The sequence below is a fragment of the Cervus elaphus genome, chromosome 17, assembly GCF_910594005.1.
Source record: "Cervus elaphus chromosome 17, mCerEla1.1, whole genome shotgun sequence".
NCBI classification, from domain to species: domain Eukaryota; kingdom Metazoa; phylum Chordata; class Mammalia; order Artiodactyla; family Cervidae; genus Cervus; species Cervus elaphus.
In genome coordinates, this window is record NC_057831.1 from 7,152,928 (window position 1) to 7,173,448 (window position 20,521).

Below are 20,521 nucleotides of genomic sequence, written 5' to 3' on the forward strand. Positions count from 1 at the left end.
ACCTAGATGGAAAGGCCCTTATGTTGTTCTCCTTACCACTCCTACTGCTGTTAAGGTCGATGGGATCGGGCCCAGGGTTAACTGCAATCACCTGTGGCAAGCCACCCCGGAAGAACAAGAGAGGATGCAAGCAGAAGGGGAGGCAAGACCTCACCCGTCACATCCTTTAAAACTGAAACTCGTACGACGAGAGCCCTCTTAACTCTCCTGCTAATAACAGTTTTCATCGGCCCAGGAGGAACCAGCCACAACCCCCATCAGCCGGCTAACCTGACTTAGATGATCTACAATCCTGAGACTGGAGAAGTGCTTAATTCGAGCTCCAAAGTGGCCCCCAAAGGGACATGGTGGCCAGTACTGACCTTTGATTTGTGCGTGCTGGCGGCTGACGGTAGTGGGTTTGGTCCCCACCAACTGACCAAGTTCTTTGCCCACGGCTCTTTAGGTCTGTTCACCTGTAACTGTGAGCAAAAAGGCCCACAGTACTACGAACAGGTGCCTGTCTATGTCTGCCTGGGGGGGAAAAAGAGATCGAAACCAAATTGAAAAATGTGGGGGAGTTGACTCTTTTTATTGCGCCACTTGGGGTTGCGAAACCACGGAAACAGTCCATTTCGCACCTCCAAGAATCCTTGAGCTCCTTTGCTGAAGTAGTGTTACAGAATAAGAGAGGTTTAAATTTGTTGTTTCTACAAGAAAGATTATGTGCAGCACTGGGAAAAAAATGCTGTTTCTATATCGACCATTCAGGGGTGGTACAAAAATCTCTCCAGAAAGTAAGAGAGGGACTAGCCCAGCGAAAGAGAGAACAAAAAGCCCAACAAGGTTGGTTTAAACCTTGGTTTCAGCGCTCCCCCTGGTTGACCAGTTTGATTTCCACCCTCCTGGGTCCACTCATAATATTAATATTCTTACTGACCTTTGGTCCATGCATTTTAAACCGTCTGATCTCATTTATTAGGGAGCGCCTAAATACCATCCACATTATGATATTGAGACAACAATATCAGTCAATTTCACAGGGCAAAGAAGAAGATTCCTCTACTTGAACAACAGACAGGGGGAAATGTGAGGCTGTCACGGCTAATGCCATGGCAGGCAGCCTAGATTAGGAGTAGGCCTGGTTTCCCAGGGTAACATAATTATCAGGCCTCCTGGAGCCAGCCAAGCAACATATGCCTAGCCAGAAAAAAGGGAACCTATCAGGGGAAAGCTGAAAGCCCCACGTTGGGCCAACAAAAATTACCTTCCAACTGTGTAACCAATCCACTTACGCCAACCACCCACTGTGTAACCAATCCGATTGCGCCAACTACCTGCTGCTTATTTTGACCTAATAAATACCCGAGAGAACTGGGGCTCGGGGCCTTTCGTCCTCACACACCTGGTGAGGGCAGGAGGCCCTGGCTCCAGTCAGTAATAAATTCCCCTATTGCGAGTTGCATTGTTTCGAGGAGTCTTCTTTCCCGACCGGGGACTCGGACTACAGGCAGAACAGGGAGAAGTGAATTCTTGAATATCTCTTTTTCTGATCCGGTATGAACTGATTTAATAATTTATCTCTGAGAGGCAATCTTATTTCTTTACTTCCACGTTCTTGAGCATAGAGAAGTTTCCTCACTATTCTTTATTAGAAGAAAGCTATACTTATTCTGAGTAGGGAAAGCTATACTTATTTTGAGTAGCTGTAGCATCTTTTTGAAGAAGGCAATGGAGACCCACTCCAGTACTCAAGCCTGGAAAATCCCATGGAGAGAGGAGCCTGGCAGGCTGCAGTCCATGGGGTCGCACAGAGTCGGACACGACTGAAGCGACTAAGCATGCATGCATGCACTGGAGAAGGAAACGGCAACCCACTCCAGTATTCTTACCTGGAGAATCCCAGGGATGGTGGAGCCTGGTGGGCTTTCGTCTATGGGGTCAAACAGAGTCGGACACAACTGAAGCGACTTAGCAGCAGCAGCAGCAGCAGCAGCATCTTTTCAGTAGTCACTTCAAGCAGTATTTCCTAAAAGTGCAATAAAATGTCTCAATACTCAAAAGAGTTAATTAAGAATCCTAGAGCCTAAATTATTTCCCCTTAAATTAATTCAATCTTTATTAGGAAGCATCTCAATGGGAACATAAGGTTCTGAGAGCCACAGTTTTAACCTTCAGCATACGGAGGTTAAACTCACACACTTTATGAAATATCTGGCATCAGTTACAGTGTCAGCATATCTGTAGGTCAATTAGAACAAGCTTGTTTACTTTGTTGTTCATTTCTCTGAGAAGCTAGTAATTACAGATACATGTCAACATATTACACTATGTGGTAATATGTGAGTGTGTGCTAAGTTGCTTTGGTTATGACTGACTTTTTGCAACCCTTTGGACTGTAGCCTGCCAGGCTTTTCTGTCCATGAGATTCTCCAGGCAAGAATACTGGAGTGAGTTGCCATGCCCTCCTTCAGGGGATCTTCCCGATCCAGAAATTGAACCTGCATCTCTTACGTCTCCTGTTTTGGCAGGCAGGTTCTTTACCACTAGTGCCACTGGGAAGCCCTTATGGTAATACATTTCACTATCATTATGTCTTTGTTAAATTTGTCTTTATATAGTGAGATGATAGTTTATTAGGTTCATTATAAATTTAGGATTATTAGACATTCCTGAAGAATATTAACCATAATATTGTTGCTCTCTTTATATTTAGTAATGCATTTTGCCTTAAAGCCTACCTAGCCTGATTCTAACAACACATGCATATTTTTTGGTCTATTTTCTGTCACCCTAGTAAATACTTTCAACTTACACTTTAGACATTTTTCTTATGAATGGCATATAACTGTGCTTTTAATCTAGTCATATAATCTTATTCTCAAAGTATGATTTTCAAATTGTAGTCTGAACCCCTGAGAGTACCCAAGAAACTTTGGTTATCGGTATCTTGGTCCATTTGAACTGCTGTAACAAAAATACCATAGACAGATGGCTTTAATAGCAAACATTTATTTCCCACAGTTATGGAGTCTGGAAGTCCAAGATCAATGTCCCAAAAGATTTAGTGTCGGGCGAGAGCTCACTTGCTGTGTCCTGCATGGTATAGAGCTTTCTGAGGTATCCTTTATAAGAGCGCTAATCCCATTCATCAGGACTCCATGCTGACGATTTAATCACCTTTCAAAGCTAAAAGCTCTTAATACCATCACATTGGGTTAGAATGTCAACATGTAAATTTGGGGGAGACAAACATTCAGTCCATAACAGTAAGGTAGGTGAAATTAAAATTACATTCTTTTCTCCAACTTTTCTGAGATATAATTGATACTTAACAATGGATAATTTTAAAGTGTACAATGTGATAACCATCACATTTAATACACATGCATTGCAAAATGTTCATCACAATAAGATTAACTAACACATCCTTCGCCTCACATAAGTACCATTTTGTTGTTGTGGTGGTGGTGATGATGAGAACATTTAAGATATGCTTTCTTGGCAAATTTCAGGCATACAATACAGTATTGGAAACCATAGTCACCATGTTGCACATTACAGCCTCAGAATGTACCCCTCTTACAATGGGAAGTTCACACTCTTTAACCAATATCCCCTCATTTCCCCCAACCCCAGCCCTTGGCAGCCACCACTCTATTCTCCATTTCTACGACTTCAACCTCTTTAGATGCCACATGTAAGTGACCTCATACAGCATTTGTTTTCGTCTGAATTATTTCACTTAGCTTAATGCCCTCAAGTTTCATCTACATAGTCACAAATGGCAAGATCTCCTTTTTTAACAGCTGAATAATATTCTGTTGAATACACATACCACATTTTATTTAAGCATTACTCCATTTAAGGACACAGGTTGTTTCCATGTCTTGGAATAATTGTGAATAATGCTGCAATATACATGGGAGTTCAGATATCTAAAAGAGTGCTTTAATTTCCTTTGAATAAATACCCAGAAGTGAAACTGCTGGATCATGTGGTAGTTCTATCTTTCTTTACCAAATTTTTTTTTTTTTTGAGGAACCTCCATAGTAGAGTCTTTCTGTAATGGCAGTACCCACTTATATTTCCAACAACAGTGCAGTGGCATTACATAAATTCTCAGTGTTGGGTGAACTACTGTTATGCTCAAAACATTTTGCCTCCAGCCATTCTGTATCCATTAAACAATAACTCTCCCTTTCCTACTCCCGCAACCTCTGTTAACCTCTATTCTACTTCCTATCTCAATGAATTTGCCTATTCTAGATACCTCTTATAAATGGAGGTATAAATGGAGGAATCATACAATATTTGCCTTTCTATGTATGGCTTATTACACTTAAAATATTATCAGTGTCTATCCATGTTGTAGCATATATCAAGATTTCATCCCTTTCCATAGTGGAGTATAAATCACATTTTGTTTATCCATCCATTTGTTGATAGACACTTGGGTGGTTTCTACCTTTCAGCTGTTTTGCACAATGCTGTATCACTATGAAGAAAGCTAGTGGGGGTGATGGAATTCCAGTTGAGCTATTTCAAATCCTAAAAGATGATGCTGTGAAAGTGCTGCACTCAATATGCCAGCAAATTTGGAAAACTCAGCAGTGGCCACAGGACTGGAAAAGGTCAGTTGTCATTCCAATCCCAAAGAAAGGCAATGCCAAAGAATGCTCAAACTACCACAGAATTACACTCATCTCACACACTAGCAAAGTATGTTCAAAATTCTCCAAGCCAGGCTTCAGCAATACGTGAACTGTGAACTTCCAGATGTTCAAGCTGGTTTTAGAAAAGGCAGAGGAAACAGAGATCAAATTGCCAACATCTGCTGGATCATCAAAAGAGCAAGAGAGTTCCAGAAAAACATCTACTTCTGCTTTATTGACTATGCCAAAGCTTTTGACTGTGTGGATCACAATAAACTGTGGAAAATTCTGAAAGAGATGGGAATACCAGACCACCTGACCTGCCTCTTGAGAAACCTGTATGCAGGTCAGGAAGCAACAGTTAGAACTAGACATGGAACAACAGACTAGTTCCAAATAGGAAAAGGAGTATGTCAAGGCTGTATATTGTCTCCCTGCTTATTTAACTTACATGCAGAGTACATCATGAGAAAAGCTGGGCTGGAAGAAGCACAAGCTGGAATCTAGATTGCCAGGAGAAATATCAATAACCTCAGATATGCAGATGATACCACCCTTATCGCAGAAAGTGAAGAAGAACAAAAGAGCCTCTTGATGAAAGTGGAAGAGGAGAGTGAAAAAGTTGGCTTAAGGCTCAACATTCAGGAAACTAAGATCATGGCATCCAGTCCCATCACTTCCTGGCAAATAATGGGGAAACCGTGGAAACAGTGACAGACTTTATTTTGGGGGGCCCCAAAATCACTGCAGATGGTGATTGCAGCCATGAAATAAAAAGATGCTTACTCCTTGCAAGAAAAGTTATGACCAACCTAGACATCTTATTAAAAAGCAGAGACATTACTTTGCCAACAAAGCTCTGTCTAGTCAAGGCTATGGTTTTTCTAGTAGTCATGTACGGATGTGAGAGTTGGACTATAAAGAAAGCTGAGCGCCGAAGAATTGATGCGTTTTGAACTGTGATGTTGGAGCAGACTCTTAAGAGTTCCTTGCACTGCAAGGAGATCCAACTAGTCCATCCTCAAGGAATCAGTCCTGAATATTCATTTGAAGGACTGATGTTGAAGCTGAAACTCCAATACTTTGGCCACCTGATGAGAAGAACTAACTCATTTGAAAAGACTCTGATGCTGGGAAAGATTGAAGGCAGGAAGAGAAGGGGATGACAGAGGATGAGATGGTTGGATGGCATCACCAACTCAATGGACATGAGTCTGATTCAACTCCGGGAGTTGGTGATGGACAAGGAGGCCTGGCGTGCTGCAGTCCATGGGGTCACAAAGAGTTGGACACGACTGAGCGACTGAACTGAACTGTTATGAAAATTGGTGTACAAATACTTATGTCCCGGCTTTTCATTTGTTTAGATGCATACCTAGGAAGGGAATTGCTGGGCCATATGGCAATGTTGTGTTTAACTTTTTGAGGAACCAACACACAGTTTACCTTAGCAGCTCCATCATTTTACATCCCCACTACAATACATGAGGCTTCCAATTTCTCCACATCCTGGCTAACAGTTGTTACTTTCTGTTTTATTGATTACAGCCATCCTAGTAGGTGTGAAGTAAAGACCACTTGTTTTGTTAATTTGTTAGCTTGGGGTTTCCTGGACCTCACAGGTACTCGAAACCTAAACTTGTATGGGTTGATCCATGTTAACAAATCCTCAGCAAATCAGGTTATTTCCATACAGGGCCTATGACTACCCCAACAAGCTTCCTATCATCACACTGTCCAAGTGAGTAGATTTCTCTCAGCCACCATTTCCCTGAAGGGTAGACCTCCAAAAGCCCTGATATACACAGAGTATGATTCTATACACTCATCATGAGAAGAACCTATAGCTGGATCACCATTAAAACCCAAACTAACTCCCTACTTTTCCCTTAGCCCTCCTTTTCCAGCGCTCCAACAAAATCAGCTCTCAGATTGTCTCCTAGGTTTCACCTATCTACAACCTCAATCCAGGAAAGCCTGCTTCACATGCCACCTTTCTCTGTGACCCAAAAGGACTTCCCTCACTTTACTGTAATTCCAGCTATTCTTTCAAATATATTCATCTTATTTTGCTTTAAATTTGGCATTTTTATTGGGAGGATTTTCAGATTACCTAATCTACCTATTGTTAAAATATCCTCCAAAATATTACATTCAATCTTCAGGCTTTATTTTTAGAAGCTAATCTTACTACGTGATTGGAGAATAAAAAAATTCGGAAATAATTCTACCTGTTCACCTTTTAAAGTTATGTTCAATTGTTTGATGCAAATATTTGCAAATCCATAGAAGTAAATTGGAAGTTATATCATGATAAAAGTTCATATTATTGGGCTTCCCTGGTGGCTCAGTGGTGAAGAATCCCAATGCTAGAGACATGGGTTCAGTCCCTGGTCTGGGAAGATCCCACATGCCTAAGAGAAACTAAGCCTGTAGATCACAATTAGCTAGAGCCTGTGCCCCAGAGCCCACAAGCTGCAACTACTGAGCCCACGCGTCACAAATACTGAGGCCCATGTACCCTATAATCCACGCTCCACAGCAAGGGAAGCCACCACTGTGCACTGCAATCAGATAGCCCCTTCTCACCACAGCTATGAAAGACCCATAAAGCAATGAAGACCCAGCACAGCCAAAAATTAATAAATAAGTACATATTACTACATTAGCTTTAGATTACTGACATACTGCAATATTTCTTACAGTGAGTTTGGTTAAATGATTTCCAAAATCAACTAATATGTTAATTATTAAAATAACTGTTTCAATATCAAGTTAGTAAAGTGTTAAACTAGATTAAACAGCTTTCATAACTATAAGACATATATAACATACAAGCTGAATTTCTAAGAATGCATTTCTCAAATTTATCTTCTTGGAGCATTATGTGGTACTAAATATTCAGACATATCACTTCTGGGAACTTTGATTTACACATTTAAAATTCAAACTTCCAATTTTTCTATCAAGTTATATAAATCAGGCCATTATTATATTTGGATTATGACATACAAATGTTTTAGTAGTTTATAGAATTAATGGTGGGCTCTGATTCTTGGTAGCTACAATACTGTTACCTTTAAAAAGCTAAACTTTTACTTCTTCTTCATTTTTAATTTTAATTACCATACTCTCTGATACATATTTTACATATCAATAATCATAACAGAAAAGTGTTAGAATACTTATAGTCTTTGATATGTTATATTATGGGAGTATGGAAAAGGAATTAAGAGATCTCAATATAGAAGGGAAAATGCACATTTAAGGAGTAAGTTTTCCATAGCAACAGAGTCATATTTGTCCCATAGTGATTGTACCAAAATAACTTATTTAAAAGCCCTGGACACTTCAAGTTAATGGAAAAATTGAAGAGAACATTAAAGTCTCGTTACCCTACATAGTGATTTATGAATTAGGTTTAATAGCCTAAGTATTCTCTCATCTGCTGAAAAATATATCTCTAGAGATTAATATTAATTTTAATAATTCCAGTTCTGAATGAAGTTTTTCACAGAACATGCTAAAAAAATGCAATACTTCTGTGAATAAAAATCTTTAAAGTTTTATATGATTGAAATTGCTCAGAAATATAAAAACAAAGAACCATTAAAATACATGTAAATACCTGATAGCTCAGTGGTAAAGAATCTGCCTGCAATGCAGTAGACCATGGTTTGATTCCTGGGTCGGGAAGATCCCCTGGAGAAGGGATAGGGTACCCATTCCAGTATTCTTGGACTTTCCTTGTGGCTCAGCTGGTAAAGACTGCCTGCAATGAAGGAGACCTGGGTTCGATCCCTGGGTTGGAAAGATCCCCTGGAGAAGGGAAAGGCTACCCACTCCAGTATTCTAGCCTGGATAATTCCATGGACTGTATAGTCCACGGGGTTGCAAAGAGTTGGACACAGCTGAGTGACTTTCACTTTCACCAAAGGAATGGAAATAACTTCACAAGAAATTACACAGTTTATTATCTACTAAAGGACTGATTTTTCAGTTTATAAATTATGGAATTTATCTAGAAATCTAGGAATTCCTAGATTCTTCTGAATTTTTTTCCTACCATCTACTCATATCTCTGTCAGTTAACTGTTTCAAAGTGTGAACAAAACTGAACATTTTTTAAATCACAAAATACTTGAATGGGAAAAGTCCTCAGGGGGATCTATTAAAACAACTTAACTACCAATGAGGAACTGATGCTAGCTTTTGCACTGTTTAAATTTTTATAAATTTCATTATCACAGATGACTAAAATTCATGCTGTGTGGGCTTTCTCTAGTTGCAATAAGCAGGGGCTCAGTAGCTTTAGTTTTAATCAGGAATTCAACATACATACCTAATGGAGCAACTGCTATATACTGGTCACTGGGATAGTTGTTTGTGAGTATCAAAATTAATAAGAAATTCTCCTTTTCCTCAGAAAACTGAGAAATCTATTACAACAACTGAGCTCAGTACTGTAGAGGAAATACAATAGAAATGAATAAAGCTGGAGTACAGTTCAGGGAGACCTCAGCCTGCTTGTAGGTAGAAGGAGAAATCAGGCCTGAGGAGCAACTAGTCAATTCAAGGGCTGGCAGAAAGAAGAACATTCTGTCTTGGGATATGCAGAGATATGACATAAGGTATTATGAAATACATGGGCAAGTATGACAGTGCAAGCCAGGGGGATATATGGGAACTTGAGGCAATTATTGTGGAGATCTGTTGATCTTCCTTACTTTCAGTGGAACTTCTTTCTGATGAGAATCAGAGGGGTTCAGGGAAGAAGCTTGCCACATGTAAATTTAAAAACAATTAGCTATAAATTTCAATATGGATTATTAAATAAAGAAAGCAAAGTGGTAAGCTGATCAGGACAGACCATAAAAGAGCAAGAAGGATTAAAACACAGACAGGCACACTCATTGAAATATAGTAGTTGCAGAGGTACTGGAGCAACTAGGAAGGAACATTTAAGTAAAGAAAAGCATGTCAGAGGACTGACACTATCTGCCTTCAAAACTTACTATAAAGTTGCAGTGATCAAGACAGTAAGATATTGGCAAGAGAAGAAACAAACAGATCTATGAAACAGAATAGAGAACCAAGAAATAGACCTAGACAAACACAGTCAATTAATCTTTGACAAGGAGCAAAGGCAAATCAGTGGAAAAAAGATAATCTTTTCAATAAATGGTGCTAGAACAACTAGACATCCACATGAAAAAAAAAAAAAAAAGAATCTTTGCAGACTTTACACCGTCCAAAAAGATTAACTCAAACAGATCCTAGATATAAATTAAAAATGCGAAACTACAGAACTCCTGGGACTTCCCTGGTGGTCCAAGGCTTAGACTCTGCACCTCCACTGCCGAGGGTGCAGGTTCAGTACCTGGTGGGGAAACCAAGACCCTGCATTCTGTGCAGCCCAGCCAAAGAAAGCAGACTCATTATGCTGTTCATGCTAAATTTTGTATACCAACTTGTCTGAATACAGCTTAAAAAATCTGTAGTGCTTTAAAAAAGAAACTATAGAACTCCCAGAAAAACATAGAAGAAAATCTAGACGACAGACATGGTGATGATATTTTAAATACAATACCCAAAGTACTGTGCTTGAAAGAAACAACTGATACTTGGACTTCATTATAATTAAGAACTTCTGCTCTGGAGGGAGGGGTATATATATACACACTTAAGGCCGATTTGATTTGTTGCATGGCAGAAACCAACACAACACTGTAAAATAATTACCCTCCAATTTAAAAATAATTTTGCTCTGCAACAGACAATGTCAAAAGAAGGAGAAGATAACCAACAGATTGGGAGAAAATACTTAGAAAAGACATATCTGATAAAGGACTATCATCCATTTACAAGAATTCTTAAAACTCAAAAAGAAAATCAATAATCTCATGTTTAAAAATGGGCGAAAGGTCTTAACAGACACCTCACTAAAGAAGACATACAGATGGCAAGTAAACATATGAAAAGATGTTCAACATCATATGTCATTAGCAAACTGAGAATTAAAACAAAGAGATACCATTATATATCCATTAGAATGGCCAGAATCCAACATACTGACAACAAAAGCTGGAGAGGATGCAGAGCAACCCAAATTCACACACTGCAAACGGGAATGTTAAGATGATATAGCCACTTTGGAAGATGGTCTGGCAGTTTCATACAAAACAAACTGTACTCTTACAATACAATCTAGTAATCACAATCCTTGGTATTTACTCAAATGTTGATATCTATGTCCACATGAAAATCTGAACATGGAAGCTTATATCAACTTAATTTGTAACTGCCAAAATTTGGAAGCATTAAAGATATCCTTTAGAAAGTGAAAGGATAAATACACTGTGGTGTAAATAGACAATGGAGTATTATTCAGAGCTAAAAATGAGCTATCAATCCATGAGAACACACGAAGAAACCTTAAGCACATATTACTAGGTGAAATAAGCCAGTGTGAAAGGGCTACCTACATACCATATGATTCCAACTACTCAAATTCTGGAAAAGGTAAAACTATGGAGACGGCAAAAAGATCAGTGGTTGCCAGTGTTGTGGGGAGGCAGAACACAGAGGATTTTGGGGGTAGTGAAAATACTTTGTGTGATCCTACAATGGTGGATACATGCCATTATCAGTTCAGTTCAGCTCAGTCGCTCAGTTGTGTCTGACTCTTTGTGACCCCATGGACTGCAGCACACCAGGCTTCCCTGTCCATCACCAACTCCTGGAGCTTACTCAAACTAATGCCCATTGAGTCAGTGATGCCATCCAACCATCTCCTCCTGCCTTCAATCTTTCCCAGCATCAGGGCCTTCTCCAGTGAGTCAGGCTGGATGAAGCACAAGCTGGATTCAAGATTGCTGGGAGAAATATCAATAACCTCAGATATGCAGATGACACCACCCTTATGGCAGAGAGCAAAGAAGAACTGAAGAGCCTCTTGATGAGAGTGAAAGAGGAGAGTGAAAAAGTTGGCTTAAAGCTCAACATTCAGAAAACTAAGATCATGGCATCTGGTCCCATCACTTCATGGGAAATAGATGGGGAAACAGTGGAAAGAGTGTCAGACTTTATTTTGGGGGGCTCCAAAATCACTGCAGATGGTGACTGCAGCCATGAAATAAAAAGATGCTTACTCCTTGGAAGGAAAGCTATGACCAACCTAGACAACATATTAAAAAGCAGAGACATTACTTTGCCAACAAAGGTCCATCTAGTCAAGGCTATGGTTTTTCCGCTAGTCATGTATGGATGTGAGAGTTGGACTATAAAAAAAGCTGAGTGCCAAAGATTTGATGCTTTTGAACTGTGGTGTTGGAGAAGACTCTTGAGAGTCCCTTGGACTGCAAGGAGATCCAACCAGTCCATCCTAAAGGAAACAGTCCTGAATATTCATTGAAAGGACTGATGTTGAAACTGAAACTCCAATACTTTGGCCACCTGGTGCAAAGAACTGACTCATTGGAAAAGACTCTGATGCTGGGAAAGTTTGAAGGCGGGAGGAGAAGGGGACAACAGAGGATGAGATGGTTGGATGGCATCACCGACTCGATGAACATGAGTTTGAATAAGCTCTGGGAGCTGGTGATGGACAGGGAACCTGGCATGCTGCAGTCCATGGGGTCGCAAAAAGTTGGACACGGCTGAGTGACTGAACTGAACAATACCTGTGTATTTAACTATAAAGTTCAAAACTGAAGACCAAATAATGGTAAATAGCACATGCTCAGTTGCTCAGCCGTGTCTGACTCTGCGACCCCATGGATTGTAGCCTGCCAGGCTCCTCTGTCCATGGAATTTTCCAGGCAAGAATACTGGAGTGGGTTGCCATTTCCTACTGCAGGAGACCTTCCTGACCAGGGATCAAACCCATGTCACTTGCATCTCCTGCAGTGGCAGGAAGATTATATATTTACAATTGTTTAAAGTTAGTATTTCTTTTCAATATGACCTCTGTGCCTTGGCTTAAAATATTGTCATCTTCCAATAATAATGATGATAATAATAATAATGTGATAATATAATGATATGTGATAATATGATATGATATAGTATATAATATAATATAATGATAATATGTGATAATATGATAATAAAATGTGATAGTAACAATAATGTGATCCATTATGGCAGACCAAATTACAAGGACCGAGAGTCAGAAGAAAGACACGCAGAGAAGCGTGCCTAGAAAGTCCCACTTAGTGTCTCCTAATCCCACCAGAGGTGATGACAAGCTGAGTAATGCTTTTGGCAGCCTCTTGGGCCATGTGGATAGCACAAGAAATCAGTGTGATTTTTGGAAGAAGGGAAGGAGTAGGAGTTAAAAGGGGGCAATGATCTTTTTATTAACCTCCGTAGTGGTTATACAGGTGCTTACTTTACCATAACTCATTGAGCAACACAACAGTATTTTGTGCAGTAGTCTGTATGTGTATATTCCAAAGTAAACAAGCAAAAATGATATCATAGTAAGAAATGTCAATGTATCTTATGCCCTTAATTCACTTCACCAAACATATCAAGTATCTCTCCATTCTAATCACTGGACTAAGTGATTATACTGCATTACAGCTTCAAATAAGACCTGTACCTTCCTTTATCAAGCCTACAGTTACACTTACACTGACTAACTTAATAACTCCCTGACTAATTTAGTAAAGGAAGATAACATCAGTTCTAAAGAATAAGCAAAATCCCAATTTACAAATTTGCTATTCAGGTCTTTATGGTCATAATTTAGCAGTGACTTTTAAACATGTTAAACTGTAAACTCCTCGAGGTTAGAGGCCATGTTTTATTCATCTCTGAATCCTCTGTTGCCTGCACAAGGTCTAGCTAAGAGATGTAAATGACTAGGTTGAATGAAGAAATGTCAAGATATATTGAATGTCTTCTTTAATGGATCTGGTGACCTATTTGACTTTTCATTTTTAAATGTAAGCTGGTTCAAAGAAGACACTTAATTTTTTAAATTTTATAGAAAAATATTGCCATGCATAATTTAGTGCTTAATAATTCTTTTATGATTGTTAAAAAGCTATTGTTCCACTTTCAATTTTTAATCTTAGACAGATTTACATCAATCAAATAATAACTGAAATTTTTAGCATTGCAAGAATTTGTAATTTAGTCCATGATTTTCATTTCACAGGTGAGGTAAATGAAGTCCTGAGAAGTTTAATGACTTGCCTAAACTTATAAACTAAGGCATAATACTTAAACAACTCTGACCTACAAATTCTGTCTTCATATTAAAAAAAAGAAACTTTAGATGAGATCCCTTTATTTCTCCCCAAATCTATACTGCTTGGTGGTTGCTCAAGTCAAAAAAGGAAAATAATTCATATTCACTGTAAGAAAAGCTGTGTGATTCTGTTAAACAGGAAGGAAAAAGGAAGGGGTAAATATGTATTACTTATGTGAAGAAAATAAAGGTCTACAAAGGTCAGGTGAATCACAAGCTGGAATCAAGATTGCCAGGAGAAATATCAAGAACCTCAGATACGCAAATGATACCACTTTAATGACAGAAAGTAAAGAGGAACTAAACAGTCTCTTGCTGAGGGTAAAGGAGGAGAGTGGAAAAGCTGGCTTAAAACACAAAATTCAAAAAACTAAGATCATAGCCTCTGGTCCCATCACTTCATGGCAAATAGATGGATAAAAAGTGAAAACAGTGACAGATTTTATTTTCCTGGGCTCCAAAATCAGGGCTTCCCTGGTGGCTCAGAGAGTAAAGTGTCTGCCTGCAATGAGGGAGACTTGGGTTCGATCCCAGGGTTGGGAAGATCCCCTGGAGAAGGGAAAGGTTACCCACCCCAGTATTCTTGCCTGGAGAATTCCACGGACAGAAGAGCTTGGTAGGCTACAGTCCACGGGATCACAAAGAGTCAGACATGACTGAGCAACTTCACAAAATCACGGCAGTGACTGCAGCCATGAAATTAAAAGACACTTACTCCTGGGAAGAAAAACTATGACAAACCTAGATAGCATATTACAAAGCAAAGACATCACTTTGCTGACAAACATCTATATAGTCAAAGCTATGGTTTTTCCAGTAGTCAGGTACGGATGTGAGAGTTGGACCATAAAGAAAGCTGAATGACAAAGAATTGATGTTTTTGAACTGCAGGGCTGGAGAAGACTCTTGAGAGTCCCTCGGACAGCAAAGAGATCAAATCAGTCAATCTTAAAGGAAATCAACCCTAAATATTCATTGGAAGGACTGATACTGAAGCTGAAGCTCCAATACATTGGCCACCTGATGTGAAGAGCTGACGCATTGGAAAAAAAAAGATACTGATGTTGGAAAAAACTGAGGGCAAGAGGAGAAGGGAACAACAGAGGATGAGATGGTTGGATGGCATCACCAACTCAATGCACTTGCGTTTGAGCAAACTCCGGGAGATAGTGAAGGACCGGGGAGGCCTGGTGGGCTGCAGTTCAAGCAGTCATAAAGAGTCAGACACAACTTAGCAACTGAACAACAACAACAATAAAGTATGTGTATTTACTGTAACACCAATAAATGGTTTCAATAGAGTCAATGGTATTTTCTGGGGATCGGCAACTGCAACTTAAAAAAAAAAGTCATGTCTATTACTGTAAAATTTGGAAAATAATCCACTTTCACAATCATGTTCTACTTGTAACAGCGAAGTTTAGAGTCTACGTAACCACAGATTTCACATTTTGTAATTATTGTTGTTTTAATGGTAGCATCATCAGTTTGAGGTATGTGGTGGTAGCTCAGTGGCTAAGTCATGTCTGACTCTTTGCGACCCCGTGGACTGTAGCCTGCCAGGCTCCTCTGTCCATGGGATTCTCCAGGAGAGAATACTGGAGTGGGTTGCTATTTCCTTCTCCAGCATATCTTCCCAACCCAAAAATCGAACTCAGGTCTCCTGCATTGCAGAAAGATTCTTTACTGAGCTATTAGCGAAACCCCATTACTTTGAGGAGATCCAACCAAAGAGCCGAATCTCTGGCTTGAACTGTCTTATACTCAAAAAGAGAAGTGAAATAGACAACCAAATACATTATATTAGACTCTTGGAATATGTGATCACTTTCTATAAGAAAAACCACATTACATTCACAAAGAAGAGAAGGTTTTAGCTTAGAAGATTTTAGCTTAGAAGATTTTTTTCACAAGACAGGACTGAGAACTGATAGTGAGGGCCTCTAGAGACCATATTGCTCATTAATCTTTCTGTTATCCAGAGGTTTGTTTTCTATATTGGGATATGCATGTGTGCATGCTCAGTCACTCAGTCATGTCTGATTCTTTGTGACCCCATGGACTGCAGTCAGCCAGCTTCCTCTGTCTATGGAATTTTCCATGAAAGAATACTGGAGTGGGTTACCATTTCCTTCTCCATGGGATCTTTCCAACCAAGGGATTGAATCCACGTCTCTTGCATCTCCTCCACTGGCAGGTAGATTCTTTACCATTGTGCTACCTGGGAAGCCATATTTGGGTATATAAATAGGTTAAAAAAAAAATTCTGAAGATAGATTCATTTCTAAGCTGTTATGCTAAATAATAAAACTGGTCATGATTCAATATATCATTTATTCTTACCAAGAAGCTACTTTAGAGATTTGAGATGATGGATGAATGACATATATTTAGAAATTATGGTGACTATGGGTTTAATTACGAGCATATGAAAAAGGAATGTTTGATTATTAAATTTTTTTTCTAAAATTGCAGATTATACATTTTCTTGGGTACTTAATCTTTTTAATCAAATTCTTTTAACCAAAACTGAATAATAAGTCATTCAAAGTGAAAAATTCCTGTGCCAAAGGGATAATTTTCCTAGGGCTCAAATGTCTCTTAGGGTTAAAGGTTGAGTTAGAAAGAGATAAACATTTCATGAAGACAAACCAAATTATAAATTCAGAGAAAACTACTGCTTTGCCAATACACTGTAATCTAGAAATGAAAACAAGTATATGAAATATTTTTACATAAAAAATTATGAGTTTTCATCTACTTTCTTGTGCACTACATTAGCTCCGAAGTGTTCTTAGCAACCACTTTATTTCACATTATCCTTCTAAAATGACTATTTTGATATTTAATATTTAGAAGAACTATGTTAGTTTCATGTTTTTCAGGTATAACATTCAGAGGACGTAAAGCTGAAAACTTCATAATCAAAATCCTTACTCTCTGATATATCTGGAACAATGTTTCTTTTTTTTTTAGGCAAATACATTTTTATTTCTTCTAATAATACAAAAATGATAGAGAATTCCTTGAATGTAATGATGATTAGAAAACAGATGAAGAAGCAGAACACTTAGCAAAAGGAGTAAATCTGTACGTGCAGCCTAACATTTAAAAATGGAGAGTGGAAAGTTTGAAGAAATTAAAGATTCTCTGCTTATTTTAAAGACTGCTTGGAACAATGTTTCTTTGAGTTATATTCTGGTCCCAAGAAAGAGTTCTAGAGGAAAAAAGAAAAAAACAAATACAGGCAAGAGTTTTAACAGAAAGAAACTACAGTCACCCCTTAATAGCCCTGGGCTATGGTTACCAAAATCCATGGTTGCTAAAGTCTTATATAAAATGGAATATGCAGTACAATGAATACTATATGCAAGACTCTCTGAGAGCCCTGCTACTTTTAAGATAACTAAAACTCCATCCCACTCTGGGAAAACTCAGAAGAGCAGGGGTATTGCCTGAAAATAGCAGTAGTCAACAAGGATAACGCTCCCACTCCCGGCCTGTACGGTACGTAAGGGGAGTCAGTGTCCCCTGTCAAGGCAAAGACAAAGCAAGCAAGCAGAGATAACACTGAAAGATATGGCTGAAGACTTTTAACCAGAAAAAATGAATTCCCTAAGATACAGTAATGGAATTTTAAAGGGAAAGATGAGGTGGAAGGATAAATAAGAGGTAAACAAATACAGAGAAAAGATGATAGAATCATGTGAATGACGGTTCCATAGAGTTGAGGAGGGTAGTGATTAAAACTGGGCTTTGTCTTATGAGGGCCTCCCTGGTGGCTCAGATGGGAAAGAGTCCGCCTGAAAGCAGCAGACCGGGTTCGATCCCTGGGTGGGGAAAATCCCCTAGAGAAGGGAATGGCTATCCACTCCAGTGTTCTTGCTTGGAGAAGTCAATGGACAGAGGAGCCTGGCGGGCTACAGTCCATGGGGTCTCATAGAGTTGCACATGAGAACAATTTTAAGAAGCATAGTAGAATTAGTCTACTAAGCCTTTCCCTATATTAGTTTACCCATGCTTACTTCCTCTTAATTTTTCCATCCGTCTCAATCTAGCCTCCCTGTCCACAGTCCATTGAAACTACTTTTGCTAAATTCATCAGTGCCTTCCACATTGCCAAACCCAGTGAAACTTTTCTTGCACATAATCTAATCCTCAGCAGGCTTAGGCACGTTCTACCTTGCTTAGTTTCCTGGCTTTCCTGCGTCACACATTCCTGCATTTCCTCTTGTTCTATGAACTGCTCTTTCCCAGGCTCCTTTATTGACTTCTCCTCTTACCCTAACATGAGATTTCCTTCTCTCTGTCTATCCTCTTCCTAGATAATACCAAGCAATTTCATGACTTTAAATATTATTATGTCTTAATGATCTCCAATTTGTATCTTCAGCCCAAACTTCTGAGCTTAAGTTACATTTATCCAACAGCTTACTTAGCATTGATCACTGAACGTCAAATTGGCACCTCAAAACATTTTTTCAGTAAGTTATTTATCTTTATTTTACTTTGGTGTATAGTTGATTAACAATGTTGTGTTTGTTCTAGGTGTACAACAAAGTGATTCAGTTATACATGTACATGTTAATGTGATTCTCACTTCCATCCTCCCTTTGGAATTACAATAATGTCAGTAGAATAAGTAACTGAGAAGAAAAATTACTGAATTTACAAGGTATATTGTGTTTCTTCCTGATTTTAATGTGATAAATTTACTTCCTGCATGCTTAGTCACTCAATTGTGTCTGACTTTTTTTGACCTTTTGCACTGTATCCGGCCAGGCTCCTCTGTCCATGGGACTCTCCAGGCAAGAATATTGAAGTGGGTTGCCATTTCTTCCTTCAGACGGATCTTCCTGACCCAGGGATCGAACCTGAGTCTCCTGTGTTGCAGGCAGATTCTTTACCGCTGAGCCATCCAGGAAACCCCTTTAGTCATCTTTATTTTACTCTTTTCTCTATATAAGCCAAATAAGTTAAAATCTGACAATAATACTGATCCATGTCAATAAATCAGAGCCCCATGACCTTGAATCACTTGGTTTGGCTATGTTCTTTTATCCTCACTTCTTTTTCTTCTTTTATTTGAGAGCAATTTCATATTTTTCTGCAGAATTCTCTTATAGTAGCAACAATTTAGAGTGGTAGTTAAGCTTATGGACTCCAGAACCAGACTGTCTGGATGCAAAGCCCAGTTCTATAATTTATCAGCCCCATGACTTGCCTCTATTCCTTCTTCTATGAAATGGGGATGATAATAATTGTATTTACTTTACAGAGCTGCTCTGAAGATGAATTAATACCATACAGCTTATGAAAGTGGGTCTGACACAGAGTAAGTACCCCTAATGTTCATTACTCGTTCTTTCTTTGACCCTCATACGCCAGTGAAAGGAGAAGCTCAGCCTAGACTCGCACTCATTTTAGTTGCTTTCAAACGAGCAGCACCATCGTTACTAGCACTGCTCTCAGCTCCTTCTCATAGCTACAGTTCTTGGGAAAGATCAGTAACTTGCTCTTTCAGAAGGGACACACTCTTCTGAGGAACAACAAAAACAACTTAATCCATCATGTATAAATCAAACTCATCTTACTTCAAATTAGTGAGAAAAGCAGGTAACTTGCTATAATTTTCAGACCTCCCTTTGAGTAAGGGAATTCTTCTGGGAGTTATTTATTCAGACCATACAAATTAGGTTCAATGAAAAAAAAAAAACATAGTTACAAGATTGAGTTGCAACACACAGTTACAATATCCATCTATACTACTTTGAAAAGAAGTTTTAAATAGTGCCTTGCAAAAGTTAACTGAAAACTTTTCTCAAACATAGACTGAATGATCTCAAGTCTAATTGCTAAAAATTATACAAAGCTATTTGAATAGTAAAGTCAGTTTCCTCCTTCTTTATTTTGATTTCATTTGTAAAACCAAAAGTCCTCAGGTTTTAACACTGTATTCTTGTCAGAATCATGCAAATTTAAAACATCCATATTAAACTGAACTAAAAACAGAAATCACAGGATAGTTTTGAAAACATAAACTTATCTTTTACCAAGTAAGGTCCAAGGAACATTTAAGCAAGGCTAGGCTCAGGTACCATTTTAAAATAGTTTTGGCACAACAACTGGAGAAACTGAAGTGCAGAACTGACTGTGTCACATGCAGTGCCAGTAAGCTTTCATTCTGCCTAAGTGCACAGATGATAATCAGCGGGATTATTCTAATAAGAATTCCACACACAAAAACATAAGTTCTTTTAAGGTTCTATAAAATTTCACTAGCTTTAAAAATGTTACATGGATTCTCTGGATCCACCTATCAATTGTTAAACTGAAATATGAGTAATTAGAGTATGATGTACTTCAGTCCTGTTGGTTTCCCCTCTCTTAAATGCACACAACATAAAGTTAGTGCTCTCATCAGACATACAAGACACTGTAGGTTCTAGAGTTTAAGAGTTGTGATAAAGATAAATTTTTCTTATGAAGGTAATAATCAATTAGGAGAGGAGTCTGGAAAATGCATAAAAGGATTATGTATAGCGTGAATTTACTGTGACTAAATTCTAAATAACTGCTAATAACCAAACACACTAGAATAACTACTAGTCATTAATACATTTAAATT

At 38.6% G+C, this 20,521-nt stretch overlaps 1 long non-coding RNA gene across 1 annotated transcript in view; it reads right to left on the reverse strand.

The window, feature by feature from the left end:
- Positions 1 to 1,896: 1,896 nt before the first annotated feature.
- The window catches only part of LOC122673618, a 74,322-nt gene continuing 55,697 nt past the window's right edge, over positions 1,897 to 20,521 (reverse strand). Inside the window, exon 3 of the long non-coding RNA XR_006334751.1 lies at positions 1,897 to 2,008. This is a non-coding gene — a long non-coding RNA (uncharacterized LOC122673618). The remainder of the gene's footprint in view (positions 2,009 to 20,521) is intronic.